Source organism: Gorilla gorilla, chromosome 6 (assembly GCF_029281585.2).
Source record: "Gorilla gorilla gorilla isolate KB3781 chromosome 6, NHGRI_mGorGor1-v2.1_pri, whole genome shotgun sequence".
Lineage (NCBI taxonomy): Eukaryota > Metazoa > Chordata > Mammalia > Primates > Hominidae > Gorilla > Gorilla gorilla.
Window position 1 is genome coordinate 103,340,802 of NC_073230.2, and position 18,515 is coordinate 103,359,316.

General features: G+C 35.1%; 1 long non-coding RNA gene across 1 annotated transcript in view; it reads right to left on the minus strand.

The window, feature by feature from the left end:
- Positions 1 to 18,515, minus strand: part of LOC101135069 (uncharacterized) — a 67,222-nt gene that overhangs the window by 35,929 nt on the left and 12,778 nt on the right. Inside the window, exon 2 of the long non-coding RNA XR_175133.4 lies at positions 3,222 to 3,362. This is a non-coding gene — a long non-coding RNA (uncharacterized lncRNA). The remainder of the gene's footprint in view (positions 1 to 3,221; positions 3,363 to 18,515) is intronic.

Below are 18,515 nucleotides of genomic sequence, written 5' to 3' on the forward strand. Positions count from 1 at the left end.
TATCATGACACTACGTTCACCCTCCAGTGGATCCATTTTCTTTCTTATTCAGAAAACTGACCATTAAACTGAGTGATGGTATATTTCATTGAGGTCTTTTTTAGACATAACAACTGTACCTGCCCAGGAAACTATTGCCTGCTAATTAAGCTTTGACCTCTGGAAACATGATAAAAATTTTGTCTTTTATGTCAATGGTTCAAATTCTAAGGGAAGTATTCAATTAATATTGTCAAGCTACATGATATAGAAAAAACTTTTTTGTTGACTCAGAGTTAAATTATGTCAAAAACACCAGCAGGAGATTGTTATAAACCAGTCTGGACTTTCTCAACTCAGGCTTTCTGGTAGCAGATTCATTTTTACGATGTATAAACTGAATGTAGTTGGCAAATCAGTTGCATCCATGACTGTTGGGTCTGGAAATATATCTACTTAAGCATATTTCTTTCATATTTTCTCCTGATCTATTCCATATTCAAGTAATAATTTATTTGCACAAGTGGATAAAAACAGCAAATCTTGACAGGGAGTAATAGTGGGAGGTTGTTTAGGAAACAAAACACTTTAAAATAGCACAGCTGTTCTGATATTGTTATCATGTCAGCTATTTTTGATGGTTAGATGATGGTAAGAGTCAGAACAAATTTTCAACACAACTATTTTGCTAGCCATGTTTCAGCCATTGTGGTATGCATTTATCTTTTGATGCGATGCACCCCACATGTACACTCTAAAAAGATGCCAATAAGATGCATGTGCTCTTCAAAAGACAGAAGCTCATGAATGCGAATCTTGATACGTCTTGCCCAAGGGTAGGAAACTGGACAGATGCAAGTGTCCATATTCAAGGAAGTTTATTAGGCATTTTAGATAGAATAGCTTATATTTATTTTCTAAAGCATCTAAGACTAATAGAATTGATTCATACAAAGTATCAGAAATATTCTGATCCCAACTTCTTTGATTCCCTAGCCATTTGCCCTTCAAACAGCATTCTTACTCCACGGAGACACAGAGGTAACGACTAAGAACACGGGCTCTTAAGCTGAACAAACTTGCATAATTATTCCTAGCTAGGCAACTCACTTCAACTTTCTATGTCTTTTTCTTCATTTATAAAATGTTTATTATAATAGTCTCTACATAAGGGAGTTTAATTAAGTCTTAATTTACATGAATAAATTAAGAATAGAGCCTGGCCTGTAGTAAGTGTTTGATATATTTGTTATCATTGACATAAAACATTTCCATTGCTTATGTTTTAAGCACTGCTGACTTCATATGTAATTATATTCCTCTCTTGCCTACTTAGTGTAATTTAAGGGGCTAATGTGAAAGACCAGTTTGCCACCAAGTCATTTTTGCAGTTTTACCATATCAAACATTAAAAAAAAATTAAAAATTAGAGGCCTGATTTTTGGGGAAGGCAATACAAATGCATAAATCCACTGTTAAAATCTGGGTGTGAATCAATTTCTAGTCTTTATCATACTTGAAAATAAATTAGTTGATTAAAATAGAGCTAATAGGAAATAACCTGGTCAAACTTTAATCTTTTCTTTAACTATCTATCTACATATATCCTACTAATTCTTTATTACAATTGTTTATATATTCTCTCTTTCTTAGCAAAACTCCTAGAGTGTAAAAGCTGTATCTAAGTCATCTTTGAACATTTATACCTTATACATATCTATTCAATAAATATTTGTTGAATTAAACATAAGGCATATATGTTAAAGGTAAAGTATAGAGGGAAATATAGAATTATAGGACATAGGTATTATAGGAACGGAAACAGTGCTAAGATTGCTTGAAAGGAGAGAAATCAGAGGCAGAGAAAGAATATACGAGGACCATGAATTCTGGAAACCTAAGTGCTGACAGGAAGGAGCTAGGAGCTAAGAGACATGTATACACATATTTATTTTATACATGGGGGAATTGGCTTAAATATCTTGCATTTTTAAGGCATTAAGGTGATGTTGTTCATCAACATGTAAAACCATGATGTACTGGGGGCCGGGCTGGCAGAGTGAAAACTTTACTATTTAACATGATTAAACTGCTCCAAAAGAAGTAACAAAAGAACAAGGGGCCTATAACTGTCTGTCAGCCATCTGTCAACAAACAAAAGTTTGTGTAATTGTTTTCTCAGAGTTTTTTTTCAGATAACAAGGCTGGATAATTTCACTGTTGCTGAACATTTTAGAAGGTCGTAAAGAGCATCAGAGAATATACAAATTTTTATGTTCAACATGAGCTATTCTCAAGTTCATAAAGTCAAAACCCCTCTGAATCCTAAACTATTTGTTTCCTACAGAGTGGTGACAAAATATCATCCCTCCCCAAAAATGGTAGAGAATTATGATTTCTACCTTCAGAAAATTTGTGGATTTATTTATACTTAATAGAGAACAAGAAAACAAATAGTTGAGGGTACAGTGTAAGAGAGTGAGTCTGAAGAATCAGGGTCAGCATTACAAGCAAAATTACCTTTCTGCAGAGAATCACACAATCATTCAATAGCAGAGATCGTAGAGGTCTTCTGTAGCAGTGCTCCCATTTTTCTGATGATGAAATTAAAGTATCCAAAATAAAATAAATCATCTAAGTTTTAAGAGTATAAGTCAGTTTCAGAACTCAAAACTGAGTTTATAGTCCAAGCTTACCAATTACAGTGGACTACAAAGATTATAAAGAAAACACTGGGAAAGGAAAAAGAAAAAAAAAAAAAAGACCGTCTTCCAGACACCAAACAAAAGAGTCTCTACCAAGAGTGTCACTAAAGTAATTTGCCTAACTAAAGGGAAAAAATGAGATATGCCAGCCAGAATAATCATGGCCCTTAGTAGGCAAGATCCTGACAGGAAATCAGTGGATGAGAAGTATCAATTTTAAGTTACTGCAAGGAAAATTTGTATATTTAAACCTGAATTAAGTGACTTGTCCTAGCTTTATATTTATTGTGCAGTAGTTTAGTTGCATATCTGAAGCATCACTGAGGTGTAGTAGAACATGCAAGCAAGGAAGATTACTATGGGGCATGGCAGAAAAAGAGGAAAAAACCCCAGTTTCAAGAGTTTGAGGTTACTGTTGGTAGTAGCAGCAAAAAGGCATCACAAAACATATTTCAGATTTTCCATCATGGCACGTCATTTATCTGGATTGAAGGAGGAAACGAAAAGAGAATTCTGTATTAGAAAGTTAAGAATCACCTTGAGTCTTCATTAACTCCTTCCTTCCTTCCTTCCTTCTTTCCTTCTTTCCTTTCCTCCTTCGTTCCTTCTTCCTTTTCTTTCTTCCTTCTTTCCTTTTCAACAAATATTTATTGAAAGCCTTCGGCAGAGACATTCAAGCTGTAAAACCAACGCAAATCTCAGCATTCATGAAGCTGGCACTCTGGTTGAGAATGTACATTCTAGAGCAGTTCTTACATTTATTTCTTTTACAAATGTAGAGAACAATCTAGAAGGCTTCCCCAGGTTCTAGTCAACTCTGAATTCTCAGAGTTGTTTTTGTTTTGTTTTGTTTTGTTTTGTTTTGTTTTCAGATGGCCTTTTGCTCTGTAGCCCAGGTTGTAATACAGTGACATGATTCTATCAGGGCTCTTGTTAGGAACCCTACCAAAGGGAGGAAGTCTGTTCTGATAGTATTTCCCCCAAATCTTTTTTAAAGTGTAGCTGATACACCATTACTCTGGAGCTCATGTTGAAAGTACAAATTTCTGAGCCAAGCCCCAAATCTGTCAAATTATACTCACTAAGAGAGGGTAGAAGAATAAATATTTTAAGTAAGTTCCTCATGTACATTTTCATTAGGTACAAGTTTGGGATACTGTTGCTTTACGGAGAGATAAACCCGTTGATTTCAGTGAATTAACCAAGCCATTCATTTTAAATACAATTAACTCATACAGGCTATTTAAAGATGGTCTTAAAATAATGTCTGGTGATCGAATTCAGGTTTTATGTTCTGCTTGTTGGTCCTGGTTAAATATAAGAAAAGTCTTAACTCAATGTTCACTGGCTACATATATTTAAAAAGGCAATAGAAGTATAGATGATAACGCTAACTTCTTTGTGGCACCATAATGAAAATTACATATTTTTGAAAGTAGAACATGCAGCTTCATCCATTAAAGGGTGAAATATGTTTACATTTTTTCCTCTTTTAGTACCATGCAAAAAAATTAATATGATTTTCCATTAGTCAATGTCTTAATATTATAATGGAGTAAATGGCCCCCATTTGTATTTTATCTACTTCCATCTTTACTTGTTTTATTTTTATTTTGATTCTTTAAAATCCTAAAGAAAGACCATTAGCAAAAATTTTGCTATAATGTTGTTTTTACTATTCCTCTACTGATTTATAATAAACATACAATAAGAAGCAATAGCCTTGTGAGTATCTTTTCATAAAGTTGACCCGTACTCAGCTACAACTCCAAACCTATATAGCACAATATTTAATTACAGATATTCTAGAGAAATTCGTTTTTGTGTGTTTTTTGGGGTGGGGAAAAGATAGGAATATGTATTCTGAAAGTAAATGCATATAACCAATATTAGAGATTAGAGAAATTTAAATCAAGACAGCAATGTGCTACTGTTTAATTTTCGTAAGTTAAGAAGTTCAACAATAAAAAATGTTGGAAAAAAACATTGGTATTAATTGTATATTACTAGTGTGAGTGTAAATTGCTACAACTACTTTGAAGAACAATTTGGCATTATCTTGTAAATTTTAATATTTGTATATTCTGAAACAAGCAATATGTCTCCTAGATTGGTACCTAAGGGAACATATGTGCACCAGAAGACCATAAGAATATTTATATTACCATTTCATTAAGACAATAAAACCTTGAAAATACCCAAAAATCCATCGATAGAGTGGATGAATAAATTTTAGTGTATTTAGAATTAAATATTTTTAAAATGAAACTTAATTTATTAATGTAAGATTACACACAATATACTATTTAACTTCAAAAACATGCAAGACTTAAAATATTATATTATTTATATCATAAAACACTCTAAAAATAAGGGACAAGCTTAAACCCTGCCTCTACCAAAAATGCAAAAATTAGCCAGGCATGGTTGCATGTGCCTGTAGTCCCAGCTACTCAGGAGGCTGAGGCAGGAGGCTAGCTAGAGTTAGGGAGGCAGAGGTTGCAGTGAACCAAGATCATGAAACTGTACTCCAGCCCAGACAAGAGACTGAGACCCTGTCTCAAAAATAAATACATAAATAAAAATAAGGGACATGCAAACATAAAATGTGGGGTAGAGATTACTCTTGGCAGGACCAGGTGGCTGAGGCCTGTAATCCCACACTTTGGGAGGCCATGGTGGGAGGATTCCTTGAACCCAGGAGTTCAAGACTTGCCAGGGCAACATAATGAGACTTCATCTCCACACAAAAACATTAAAAGTTAGCTTGGAATGGTGGCAAGTGCCTATAGTCCCAGCTACAGGCTGGGGCCAGAGGGGTGGGGCGGGAGGAACACTTGAACTCAGTAGATCAATGCTGCAGTGAGCGCTGACTGCACCACTGCACTACAGACTTAGCTGCAGAGTGAGATCCCATCTCAAAAAAAAAAAAAAAAAAGAGGCAGAGATTCCTCTTGGAGTAGAATTGGTTGGCAGGGGGGTGGGGGTGGGGAATTCTAGAGGAATTTAAACAACTTTTATCCATTGCAGGCTATTGTGTATGTATTAACAGCATCATACATTACCTATATTTCAGGCGGAATATACGAAAAGCATAATTATCAGAATATACACTTTTGCGAGAATATGCTGATATTAATTTACTAAATATAGCATTGCAAGATGATCCTTCTACTGAAATGATATTCAAAGATAAATTATTCATTTTTTTCTTTGTGATTCTCAAGAATGTCAGGTGTCATCATGAATACTAAAGGTTTGAAAAAATGCTGTATATAATGTTTATGTTCTTGTCAAATATCACTTGGAGGAATGCCTTTGCACAAATCAGTGTGGTAAATTATACTCTGTGTGATGATTTAGGACAGGCCTGGACACAGTCTATTTAAATAAGCACAGTTGAGACATTTGGGGTACAGCTGGCCTGGCATTGAACTTATAAAATGAGCACAACGGATATTTGGTAAATGAAGTAAGCTTTAATCTCTTCAGGAAGTCATGAGCAGCAGAGAGAACGCAATATCCTAAATAGTGCAGAATAAGGCAAACAAAAATTGGTGGGCATTGCAGAGGTGAAGAAGGTTACAAACATAAAGGAATAGATTATGTTTCATCAGTTAGTTTAACATGACAGTGAGGGAATGGTGAAGAGAAAACAATGTGTAATATGAGGGCAGATAAGTTATTGGCATTAGAACAATTATGGCATCCATAACTACAACTCAATAATCTGTTTAGGGTTCAGGAAAATAAAACCAATCTCTAGGTTGATGACAGAAAACAGAAATTTATTTATCAGATACTTATTAATGAATACACATTGTGTTTTAGGCGGTAAGTAGCAAAGACAGGTAAGGTTTTGATCCTAACAGAACAGGGATAGTAGAAAGAATCCCAAGACATGGACTTAGACACAAGGAACCCAAAAAACATCTAGTTACTGGCACTAAGGCAGAGGTTCTACCAGGTGTCAGTGCTGCTGTTCAGAGCGCTGAGGCCATACGTCCATCTCATGATGCTCCTGGAATAAAACTTCCATTCCTTTATTATTTTTAGAATTCTCAATTTCTTATGTACAAAGTACTGTGCTTGCTTGTCTTGTACTTTCAAATTTGTGCTATTTCTTTTTCATATGTACATCTTCCATCCCTGGAAATATTGTGAAAAACAGAACAGTATATTTTGGTCTTACCAGAAGCTCTCAACTTCTCTGAGCCTCAGTTTTCTTCACTGTAAAATGAGTATAATTCCCACCTCACATTTTTTTCTTGGAAGAATTAAATGATCCAATACAAGTGAAAGTATATTACAAAGTTAGGCCTTATAGCAGTTATGGGAAATGGCTGTTAAAAGTTATTTTCTCAGATGACATATATGAAAGAAAATATTCAAACGCATTTTATAAATGTATTTCCTGACTTAAAAAATATATATTTTTCCTATATAAATGGTTAATGATAATAACATTTGCATGTCAGATTCAAATTTACTTTATATTCGTTGTTTAGATTCAAGAACCCTTGGAGTCTTACGATGAAGTCATTTCAGATTACATTAAAAAAATCCATAATTATAACATTTGCCACATTGCACTAGACAATTAATTTGTTACAGGAGGCACATGGTAATAATTTTAAACAATAACTATGTTGTAAATGAGTATGCAGTGTAATACAATACAACCAAAAGTAAATTGAACTTCTATCCCTTCCAGAACTAAGGACTCCTTACATAGAGCAATCCTATAAGTTTCTTATATATATCATCCAGCAAAATTCTGTATATTTAAGACATAGTAACTGGATCTTGTTTAAGATCTCTTGGCATTATCACCTACTTTTAGCTGGGCATGTTGGCTCACACCTGTAATCCCAGCATTTTGGGAGGCTGAGGCAGGCAGATCACATGAGGTAAGGAGTTTGAGACCAGTCTGGCCAACATGGTGAAACCCATCTCTACAAAATACAAAATTAGCTGGAAGTGGTGTCAGGCACCTGTAATCCCAGCTACTCAAGAGGCTGAGGCAAGAGAATCACTTGAACCTGGGAAGCAGAGGTTGCAGTGAGCCAAGATCATGCCATTGCACTCCAGCCTGGGCAACAGAGTAAGACTCTGTCTCAAAAAAAAAAAAAAAAAGAAAGAAAGAAAAAAAAAATCGCGTGATTTTGAGCTAAGCTGATTTAGAAACACTAAAGTGAAATAATAAATTCTAAGTGCAAATTTAATCAATTGCTCTCAAACGTTATAACCTAAATATTAAAATAATATAAGTAATACACAATAAATAGAATTTCTAAATGTTAAAATGATACAAGTCTATGATAACATAGTATATTAGATGTTTACTTCTTACTGAAAAACTATTATTCCCTGACATGAGTGTTCTCTCAGCATACATGGCTGAGACTCGTTGAGCATTTAATGAAACATGGTGTATGTGTGTTCAGGTCGTGAACTCATGCATACATTTTATTAATACATGGGTGCCCATGTGAAGATGTAAATTCAAATGAAGATCCGTGACACATTATAAGAAATTCAAATACATTTTAATGTGGTTTACAGTTGGAGACGTTTATTTTAAGGTCTGGAGAAAAATGAGAAGTCCTTTGCCAATTAAATTTGAAGCATGAGTTAACATATTACTGGTCTCTAACGTATTAATATGCAGTAAATTATAAATTTGAATGTTTTCATATAATTTTAAGTTACACACACACACACATACGTAGTATTCATAAAATTCAAAGCGAAGACTTAAAATCCTTGTATTGCTCCTGGTAACCACAGTTTTCCAATAATTTGGTTTGAAAACGCTATGCTTCACCAACGTGATTTTTTTTTTTTTTTTTTTTTTTGAAACAGAGTTTTGCTCTTGCCGCCCAGGCTGGAGTTCTATGGTGTGATCTCTGCTCACTGCAACCTCTGCTTCCCAGGATCAAGCGATTCTCCTGCCTCAGCCTCCCGAGTAGCTGGGATTACAGGCATGTGCCACCACGCCTGGGTAATTAATAGCATTATCCAAGTTTTTGTTAATTCTGTTGCTATTCATTTTTAATTTCTCAGGTTCAGAGTTAATGTTTTAGACCTGCCTTGTATCTACTATGACTTTTTATCTCATAGGAATTTTTAAAATAAATTGTAGTAATTATTCAGTTAATTAATGCCATATAAATGAATCTGATGCTCACATGACCTTACCTTTCTTTTTTATTTATAGCTATATGGTCCAGTTTAGCATACCTCTGTCATACCCAGTTGTAGCAAATATTCATTGTTATTTCCACAAAGATCTCCCTGTATTATGTTAAAAATAAAGCCTAATCAGACAAATATGATGACTAATAAATTAAATATATTTATGTATTCTTATCTCTGTTCAATTATTCAGTTAAGGGATTGTAAAGTACTAACATAATAATCACAGGTAAATGCTCATGGTGCTTGCTTATTGTGGTAAAATTTTTATGTAGCGATATTTATTAATGATTCAGCTGCAATTCTATTTCAAAATAACCATTTTTAAAAAGGAGACAATACTGTTTAAGCAACAGATTGTGTCTCTTTTTGTAACTATAATAACATTTTTATACATATGAGGAGGTAGACCATTAGAGGGGTCTTTCACATAATTTTTACATGGGAAAATTCAAGTCTGGTGTCTTTGAGCATCTATGCATATGATAGTTTAAAAGAAAACTTTTAAAGTATTGTCAAAGAACCCTGATTTCAAACAGTTGTACTTGATAATTGGTATAATCTGGATTTAAATGGTTCAAGATTCGGTATGAAGGAAAATGAAAAAGCATGTCTATAAATACTTGAATTACCGTGGGAACCAATGAATGCTATCCACTAACACAATATTCCTTCTTTGTCTAGTGGATCAATCAGGCAGAGATCTACTACAGAGATATGTGCAGGCCCTTCTTCCCTGTGTTTATATGTAACTCAACATCTTATATCAGCTGGTGCATGGAGACCTCAACAAAAGGGCCCTGAAACATCATTTTGTAAATGTAAGTTGATATTTCTTGTCTCTCCCTAAAGACTGCCCCAAGACTGGAATTAATCCCTTCCTTTTATGTAAGAGATGTCTTCAGAAATCAGTGTGAGGCGCAAAAAAATTAACAAACAACTCTTTGGAATTGCATTTTATAATTAAAAATGGTCTTTTTCTTCATTTTCAGAGAATTGAATTCCCATAATAATTAGCACTCTCAAGTATACTTCTTTTAAGAATAGTAACTTAGCAATCATGAATATAACACTAATAAATAGTTTGAGATATATGAAATAATAAGTTAGCAGTGTGTGTGTTTGTGTATATATGTGTATATACAACTTTCGTTTTCTGAATTTTTATATTGGTCTATGTATATATTTTTAATATCCAAGTCACTTTTCATGTGTTGCTATTAATATTCTTACCTAACAGGATATGATTGAAGGAAGTTGTGGTGCATGTTAACTAACCTGCTAAACAACAACAACAAAAAGAAATAATCAAAATAAACTAGAATAACTCAAATGGCGATATAAATTATATACATCAATTTACACAAATTATATCTAAAAATAATCAAAATCACTTAAGTGTCTAACAATGCGGAGCCTCCAGTGGGAATTAGCTCAGTCTAGACATATCTGTGATCTTAGCTTGAGCGATCTTAAGACTGTTACCTTCCTTTTCCTAACATTAAACATATTATTTTCTTTCTTATATAAACTTTTGTCCCTAGATACTTAGATGTATTTTTAGCTTTTTAAATACTCATTTATTGATTTGGTTAGGATGTTTTAATAATGAAAGGGGAGAAAGATAGAAAGCAGAGAAAGAGACAGAGAACAAAACCAAGCAGAATTTTCCAATAATTTCCAAATTGTGTATTGAAACCTATTACTTTTAGGTGTTTTCTGAATCTTTTAATTCTTTAACTAAAAAATCAAGTGTTTTAAAGTTTTTTGAAGGAAAAAATAGAGAAAAGAGAGAGAGAGAGACTGAGACAGAGAAAACCATGACAGAGAATCAGAGATAATAAATTTTAAAACATCATTCAAGCCAGGGATCATGTCATCTCCATAACATCTTTCTAAATTGGTAAAGCCCCAATAATTTTAATCCAGTTTTGGTAAGATTTATTTTACTTGTGATTAAATAGTCTGGATTATTATTCACAGTCAATGGAGGATTTTAATTAGGTATTACATAATCAAATGTACATTTAGAATGATAATTCTGCAGCAGAGAGGAAGATGAATTGAAGACAGGAGGCTGGAAAGGAGATTTTTGCAATAATCACTGCAAGCAATGTTACTGTCTACACTAAGGCACTGATTCCCGGGGGTAAAATGACAGAATTTAATATGCAATTATTTGCAGAATCAGAGGAGAGGGAAAACAAAGAGTCTAAAGTAATCCTTTGAATCTTGTCTTGAGAATTTGGTTTACGATATCACTATTTGGAAAGATGAGGAATAAAGAAGGAATTTACAGCTTTGAACAGCGATAATGATAGTTTATTTCCAGGACATGTTGAGTTTGTGGTATATGTGACCTATGAAAATGCAAAAGATAGTTGAGATAAAGATTTGAGTATCAGTGGATAGAAGTCTGTGCTAAAAAAAAAAATGACGTAGAAATACATCAAAGGTAACATATACTCTACAGCGAAAAGTCAAAGACATCAGAAGAGAATTCCAAAATTGAATGAAATTATCATTGTAATGACTGACAACATGAGAATATATGCTACAATGTTAATTGAGAAATTGATTACATCTTATCTAGGATAATAGCAATGCAAAAATATTATACGTGTATAAAAGAATTCTGTAAGACACACAAAAAACGTGAATTTTTGAATATTGAACTTTTCTTATAATTTTGATTTCTGTTTCTGACATATTGTTTGTGTCTTTTTATTAGCAGTCACAAAAACATTCAACAAGAGACTCCCCAAGCTATCTTGACTATAAATTAGCACATGTAACCTATTAGCATCTATAAAGTTAATTCTAATAAAATCAGACACATCACCTCTTAATTATTCTTTCCAGATTATAGGGTCCTAATTATTTAAGTGTATCTTCATAAAGAAGCCTTTATAATCCTTCGATCATTCTAATTAGGCCTTTAAATACTTTTTTCTCCTCCATTATAGTTTCGTTGAAGTATAACAAGCAGTCATCATGCAATTCATGTTTCTCTTTGGAAGGCAGAGCCCACGCCCTGGAAGTCTGTTTTACCTAGGTAATAGCAGAGTATCTGCCACTAAGCAGTGTTCAACACCTGTTAAATAAATAAATAAATAAATAAGGAATTCGTTTCTAATAGAATTCCTGATTATGCTAGCCCATGATGGACTTTTAGATCCCATTGTCTTATTTTGGTCTGATGTCAGGAAACTGTCCAGAATTACACTATTAGTTTTACTCTATAGCAAGGATTGATAAACTATAGCCCATAGGCTATATCTGGACAACTGCCTGATTTTATAAATTAAGTTTTACTGAAAAGCTGCCACAGTCATTATTCAATACATTCTCAATGGCTACTTTCATACCATAATGGCACAGTTGAGTAGTTGCCACAGAGAATATGGGACCCACAAAGCCTGAAATATTTACTATCTGACCTTTTTCTGAAAGTGTTTACCAACCCTGAATCTGTATTATAAATATCTAGAGTTTATAATTTATATGTTCAGAATAATTTTTTCTCTATAAATTTAGGACATTAGCCCATACAGTATAAACATATTTCTTCTAGCTTTCTGCTTACAACTTTGTGAAATACTTTATAGTTTAACCCCATTTCTAACCCAAAAGATTAGTATTATCCTCAAAACTAAAAGATAAAAAGATCACTGAATAGGTCTTTCACAGATCATTTTCAGATATTCTGGAGAAATATCATTTGGGCAACAATTCCCAGGAAACAGTGCTATGATCATTTCTATGATTATCTGTTTCTATTGACAACAAATAATTATATACTTTGTTTAATTTATACAAATTTGTTTAGTATACAAAATATTATTTATTTCTCACAAAATTTTTGTGACTTAAAAATTATTATTATCTTGCCCTAAAAATGGGGGAGGAGATTTACAGGATAACTGTAATCATTAATATTCTTACTAAAATGAAAGACCACTATGCCAAGATTTTCTTTCCTTCTAAGAATAGAGTCCTAGAGTAGGTGATCTTTTCATTTTTGCAACACAGAGGGAATAAGAAAGGATTTAAAAATAGTTTCCCCTTTCCTTCCTTCCTACCAATTTCTATACACTGTAAGGAAAGGCTATATATGTCAATTTTTATCAACATAAGCTGTGCTATCCCTTTTAAAGGCAGTAACAATTCCAGACAGTTTCATTTTATTTATTTTTTATTTATCTTTAAGTTCCAGGATACACTTGCAGAATATGCAGATTTGTTACATAGGTATACATGGGCCATGGTCATTTGTTGTACACCTATCAACCTGTCATGTAGGTTTGAAGCCCCACATGCATTGGGTATTTGTCCTAATGCTCTCCCTCCCCTTGCCCCACACCCCCCAACAGGCCCTGGTGTGTGTTGTTCCCCTCCCTGTGTCCATGTGTTCTCATTGTTCAACTTCCACTTGTGGGTGTGAACACGTGGTGTTTGGTTTTCTGTTCCTGCGTTAGTTTGCTGAGGATGATGGTTTCCAGCTTCATCCATGTCCCTGCAAAGGATAAGATTTCAATCTCTTTTATGGCTGCATAGTATTCCATTGCATATATGTACGTTTTCTTTATCCAGTCTATTATTCATGAGCATTGGGTTAGTTCCATGTCTTTGCTCTTGTAAATAGTGCTGCAATAAACATATGGGTACATGTGTCTTTATTGTAGAATGATTTACAGTCCTTTGGGTATATACTCGGTCATAGGAATGCTGGGTCAAATGGTACTTCTGGTTCTAGATCCTTGAGGAATCGCCACACTGTCTTCCACAATAGTTGAACTAATTTACATTCTCACCAATTGTGTAAAAGCATTCCTATTTTTCCATAGCTTCACCAACATCTATTGTTTTCTGACTTTTAAATAATCTCCATTCTGACTGATGTTATCTCATTGTGGTTTTGATTTGCATTTCTCTAATGATCATCGATGAGCTTTTTTTTTTATGTGTTTGTTGGCCACATAAATGTCTTCTTTTGAGAAGTGGCTGTATATATCATTTGCCCACTTTTTGAAGGGGTTGTTTGTTTTTTTTTCTTGTAAATTTGTTTAAGTTCCTTGTAGATTCTAGATATTAGACCTTTGTCAGACGGGTAGATTGCAAAAATTTTCTCCCATTCTGTAGGTTGCTTGTTCCCTCTGATGCTAGTTTCTTTAGCTATGCAGAAGCTCTTTAGTTTAGTTAGATCCCATTTGTCAGTTTTGGCTTTTGTTGCAATTGCTTTTGGTGTTTTCCTCATGAAGTCTTTGCCCATGCTTATGTGAATGAATTCCCGTTTACAATTGCCACGAAGAGAACAAAATATCTAGGAATATAGCTTACAAGGAAAGTGAAGGACCTCTTCAAGGATAACTACAAACCACTGCTGAAGGAAGTAAGAGAGGACACAAACAAATGGAAAATATTCCATGGTCACAGATAGGGAGAATAAATATCGTGAAAATGGCCATATTACCCTATGTAATTTATCAATTCAATGCTATTCCCATCAGATTACCATCAACTTTCTTCACAGAATTAGAAAAACCTACTTTAAATTTCATATGGAATCAAAAAAGAGCCCGTATTACCAAGACAATCCTAAGCAAAAAGACCAAGGCTGGAAACATCATGCTACCTGACTTCAAACTATATACCACAAGGCTACAGTAACCAAAACGGCATGGTACTGGTACCAAAACAGACATATAGATCAATGGAACAGAACAGAGACCTCAGAAATAACATCTACAACCATATGGTCTTTGAAATACCTGACAAAAACAAGAAATGGGGGAAGGATTCCCTATTTAATAAATGTTGCTGGGAAAATTGGCTAGCCGTATGCAGAAAACTGAAATGGAAACCCTTCATTATACCTTACACAAAAATTAACTCAAGATGGATTAAAGACTTAAACGTAAAACAGAGAACCATAAAAACCCAGACAGTTTCATTTTATGAAATATTTTCAACCTTCCCTTTTATCCCAGAGGGGTTTTCTTCTTTTTTGAGAAGATAAAAAACATGATAATTTATGTATCAATTTATAAATTACCTTTGTTTAATTTCAGCAAAAATATAGTATACATCCAAATCACTTAAATATAGTTATTAATAAGTTAGCTTTCTATTTTTTGTCCAATCTATTGGAGATAACAGGAACAATCTTGTTTTGTCCACTAGTAATTCTCGGTAACTTTTACACATCTGCAAAAAACCCCACTCTCACTGTCTCTGGGCTCCACACTAGGTCTTATTTGTGCACATCCTTAATCTCGTGATTAAAACAACAACGAGAAATTTGAACTCAAAGACATTCTGTCATGCTTTGCTCTGAGACTCCTTTACATGTCTAATTTGCCTTCTGCTGCTGAAAATGAAGTTTGCCAAGAAGGAAAATTTTGGAGACTATAAACAAGGGCAAATATATACAGTGGGGGCAATCAAACAACTGAAAAGCAGGTATGGTTCTAGTCTTTCTTTTGGAGTACATAAAGAAGTACTACGTATCTTTTGTTTTTCTTTTGTTGTGCAATACTTAATAGTTTTCCTCTTTATATTGCACTCATCCTTTATTAAAAAATTGATGTTCGCTGGAGATCATATGTTGCTGTTGAATCACATGAAAAATAATCCATCTGTGTGTATGTGTGCCTTCTATTTAAGAAACAAAAGACATTCCGTTGAAAAGGCTTTCTGATCCTTACCTTCTAACCTTTGAAACAAACCCAGAATTTTCCCCTAGAGTGCTAGGTGATATAAAAAAATTAAAGCATAATTATAGTCTCTGCTGATTTAGGAGTTGCAGTGTAATCTTAATTCTTTAGTAGATAGTTGGGCTCCTTGAAAATGTTTGACTGTAAGAAATTTGTTCAAAGTTACATTAAACTTCTTTGGACTAACTAAAGAGTTCTTGATTTTATTTCTGAGAGTCAACTCTAGGGAAATTTAAAATGCTTTAAACATATGGTTGAGTTGGTTAGTTATAAAAGCCACTTTTGCATGGGGGTTTTACCCAGTGTCATTCCCTGTGCACTATGGTCCACAGGAGCCATACAATAAATGAATTCTCTGTCTGCTTGTTCTATTTCTTCTCCTTAAATTTTAGTTTCTTTCTGGGAAGAGAAAAACCTGTTCCATATGTCTGGGTAATGCTGCTTTGGAGGCATTCACAGAGAGATAATAGGCACAGTTTCTTTGTATATACACGTAATTGTCAGTAACTTTTAAACATCTGCAAAACACCCCACTCTCACTGTCTCCAGGTCCCACATTAGGTCTTGTTTGTCCATATCTTTAATCTCATGATTAAAAAATAATGTGATTGAAATTTGAATTCAAAGACATTCTTCCCTGAATTGCTTTGTCCTGGTGATGGTGGTGTCTATGTCCTTGCAGTCTCTCTCGGGTAAAAACCACAATAATTAAAGACACAGGATAGTTCGTCAGCATAGTTACAGTGTGCTGACAAAAATAAGAAACAAATGGAATAGCTTCAGTCTTGTGGAGAATGTGAACATCAATGGAGAAAGAAAACTAATCAATTGATAACTGCATTTGCTAAAAATGATTTGGGACAATTCTTTGTTTTTATTTCTGTGGGTACCTAGCAGGTGTATATATTAATGGAGTACATCAGATATCTTGACACAGGCGTTCAATGCATAATAATCATATGATGGAAAATGGGGTGTCCATCCGCTCAAGGAATTACCCTTCGTATTTCAAACAATGCAGTCATATTCTTAGTTTTTATTAATTGAATTATTAAATTATTTTCCTATAAAGTTGTTTGAGCTCCTTATATATCTTGGTTATTAATCCTTTGTCAGGTGGTATATTTGTCCATTTTCCCACTGGTGATAAATACCCAAGACTAGGCAGTTTACAAAAGAAAGAGGCTTAATAGATTTACAGTTCCACATGGCTGGGGAGGCCTCACAATTATGACAGAAGGCAAGGAGGAGCAAGCCACATATTACGTGGCAGGCAATGAGAGAGCTTGTGCAGGGAAACTCACATTTTTAAAACCATCAGATCTCATGCGACTTATTCACTATCATAAGAACAGTATGGGAAAGACCCACCCCCATGATTCAATTATCTCCCACTGGGTCTCTACCACAACTATGGGAGCAACAAGATGAAATTTGGGTGGGGACATAGAGCCAAGCCATATCATTCCACCTCTGGCTTCTCCCAAATCTCATGTCTTCACATTTCAAAACCAATCATGCCTTCCTGACAGTCCCCCAAAGTCTCAACTCATTTCAGCATTAACTCAAAAGTCCATAGTCCAACGTCTAATCTGAGACAAGGCAAGTCCGTTCCTCCTATAAGCCATAAAATCAAAAGCAAGGTAGTTACTTCCTAGATACAATGAGGGTACAGGCATTGGGTAAATACAGGCATTCAAAATCGGAGAAATTGGCCAAAACAAAGAGGCTGCAGGCCCAATGCAAGTCCAAAATCCAGTGGGGCAGTCAAATATTAAAGCTCCAAAATGATCTCCTCGCTTACATCCAAGTCACACTGATGCAAGAGGTGGGTTCTCATGGCCTTCCGCAGCTCCACTCCTGTTGCTTTGCAGGGTATAGCCTCCCTCCCAGCTGCTTCATGGGCTGGCATTGAGTGTCTGTGGCTTTTCCAGATGCATGGTGCAAGCTGTCAGTGGATCTACTATTCTGGTGCCTGGAGGACAGTGGCCCTCTTCTCACAGCTCCACTACATGGTGCCCTAGTAGTGACTCTGTGTGGGGTCTCCGACCCCACATTTCCCTTCTGCACTGCCCTAGCAGAGGTTTTCCATGAGGGCCCTGGCCCTGCAACAAATTTATATCTGGGCATCCAGGCATTTCCATATATCTTCTGAAATCCAGGCGGAGGTTCCCAAACCTCAATTCTTGACTCCTATTCACTGGCAGGCTAGACACCACATGGAAGCTGACAAGGCTTGGAGCATCCACCCTCTGAAGCAACAGCCCAAGCTGTTATAATTATTTATAACCTTGGCCCCTTTCAGTCATGGCTAGGGTGTCTTGGACACAGAGCACCAAGTCCCTAGACTGCACACAGTAGAGAGACCCTGGGCCTGGGCCATGAAACCATTTTTCCTCCTAAACCTCTGGACCTGCAATGGTAAGGGCTGCTGCAAAGGTCTCTGACATGCCCTGGGACATTTTCTTCATTGTCCTGGTGATTAACATTAGGATCCTCATTACTTATGCAAATTTCTGCAGCCAGCTTGAATTTCTCCTCAGAAAATGGAATTTACTTTTTTTTTTCTTTTAATGGAGTCTCACTCTATCACCCAGGGTGGAGGGCAGTGGCTGATCTTGGTTCACTGCAACCTCCACTTCCCAGCTAAAAGCAATTCTCCTGCCCCAGCCTCCTGAGTGGCTGGGACTAAAGGCACCTGCCACCACGCCTGGCTAATTTATGTATTTTTAGTAGAGACAGAGTTTTACCATATTGGCCAGTCTGGTCATGAACTCCTGACCTTGTGAACTGCCCATCTCGGCCTCCCAAAGTGATGGGATTACAGGTGTGAGCCATGGTGCCTGACCGGGATTTTCTTTTCTATTGCATTGTCAGGCTGCAAAATTTCTGAACTTTTATGATCTGTTTCCATCTT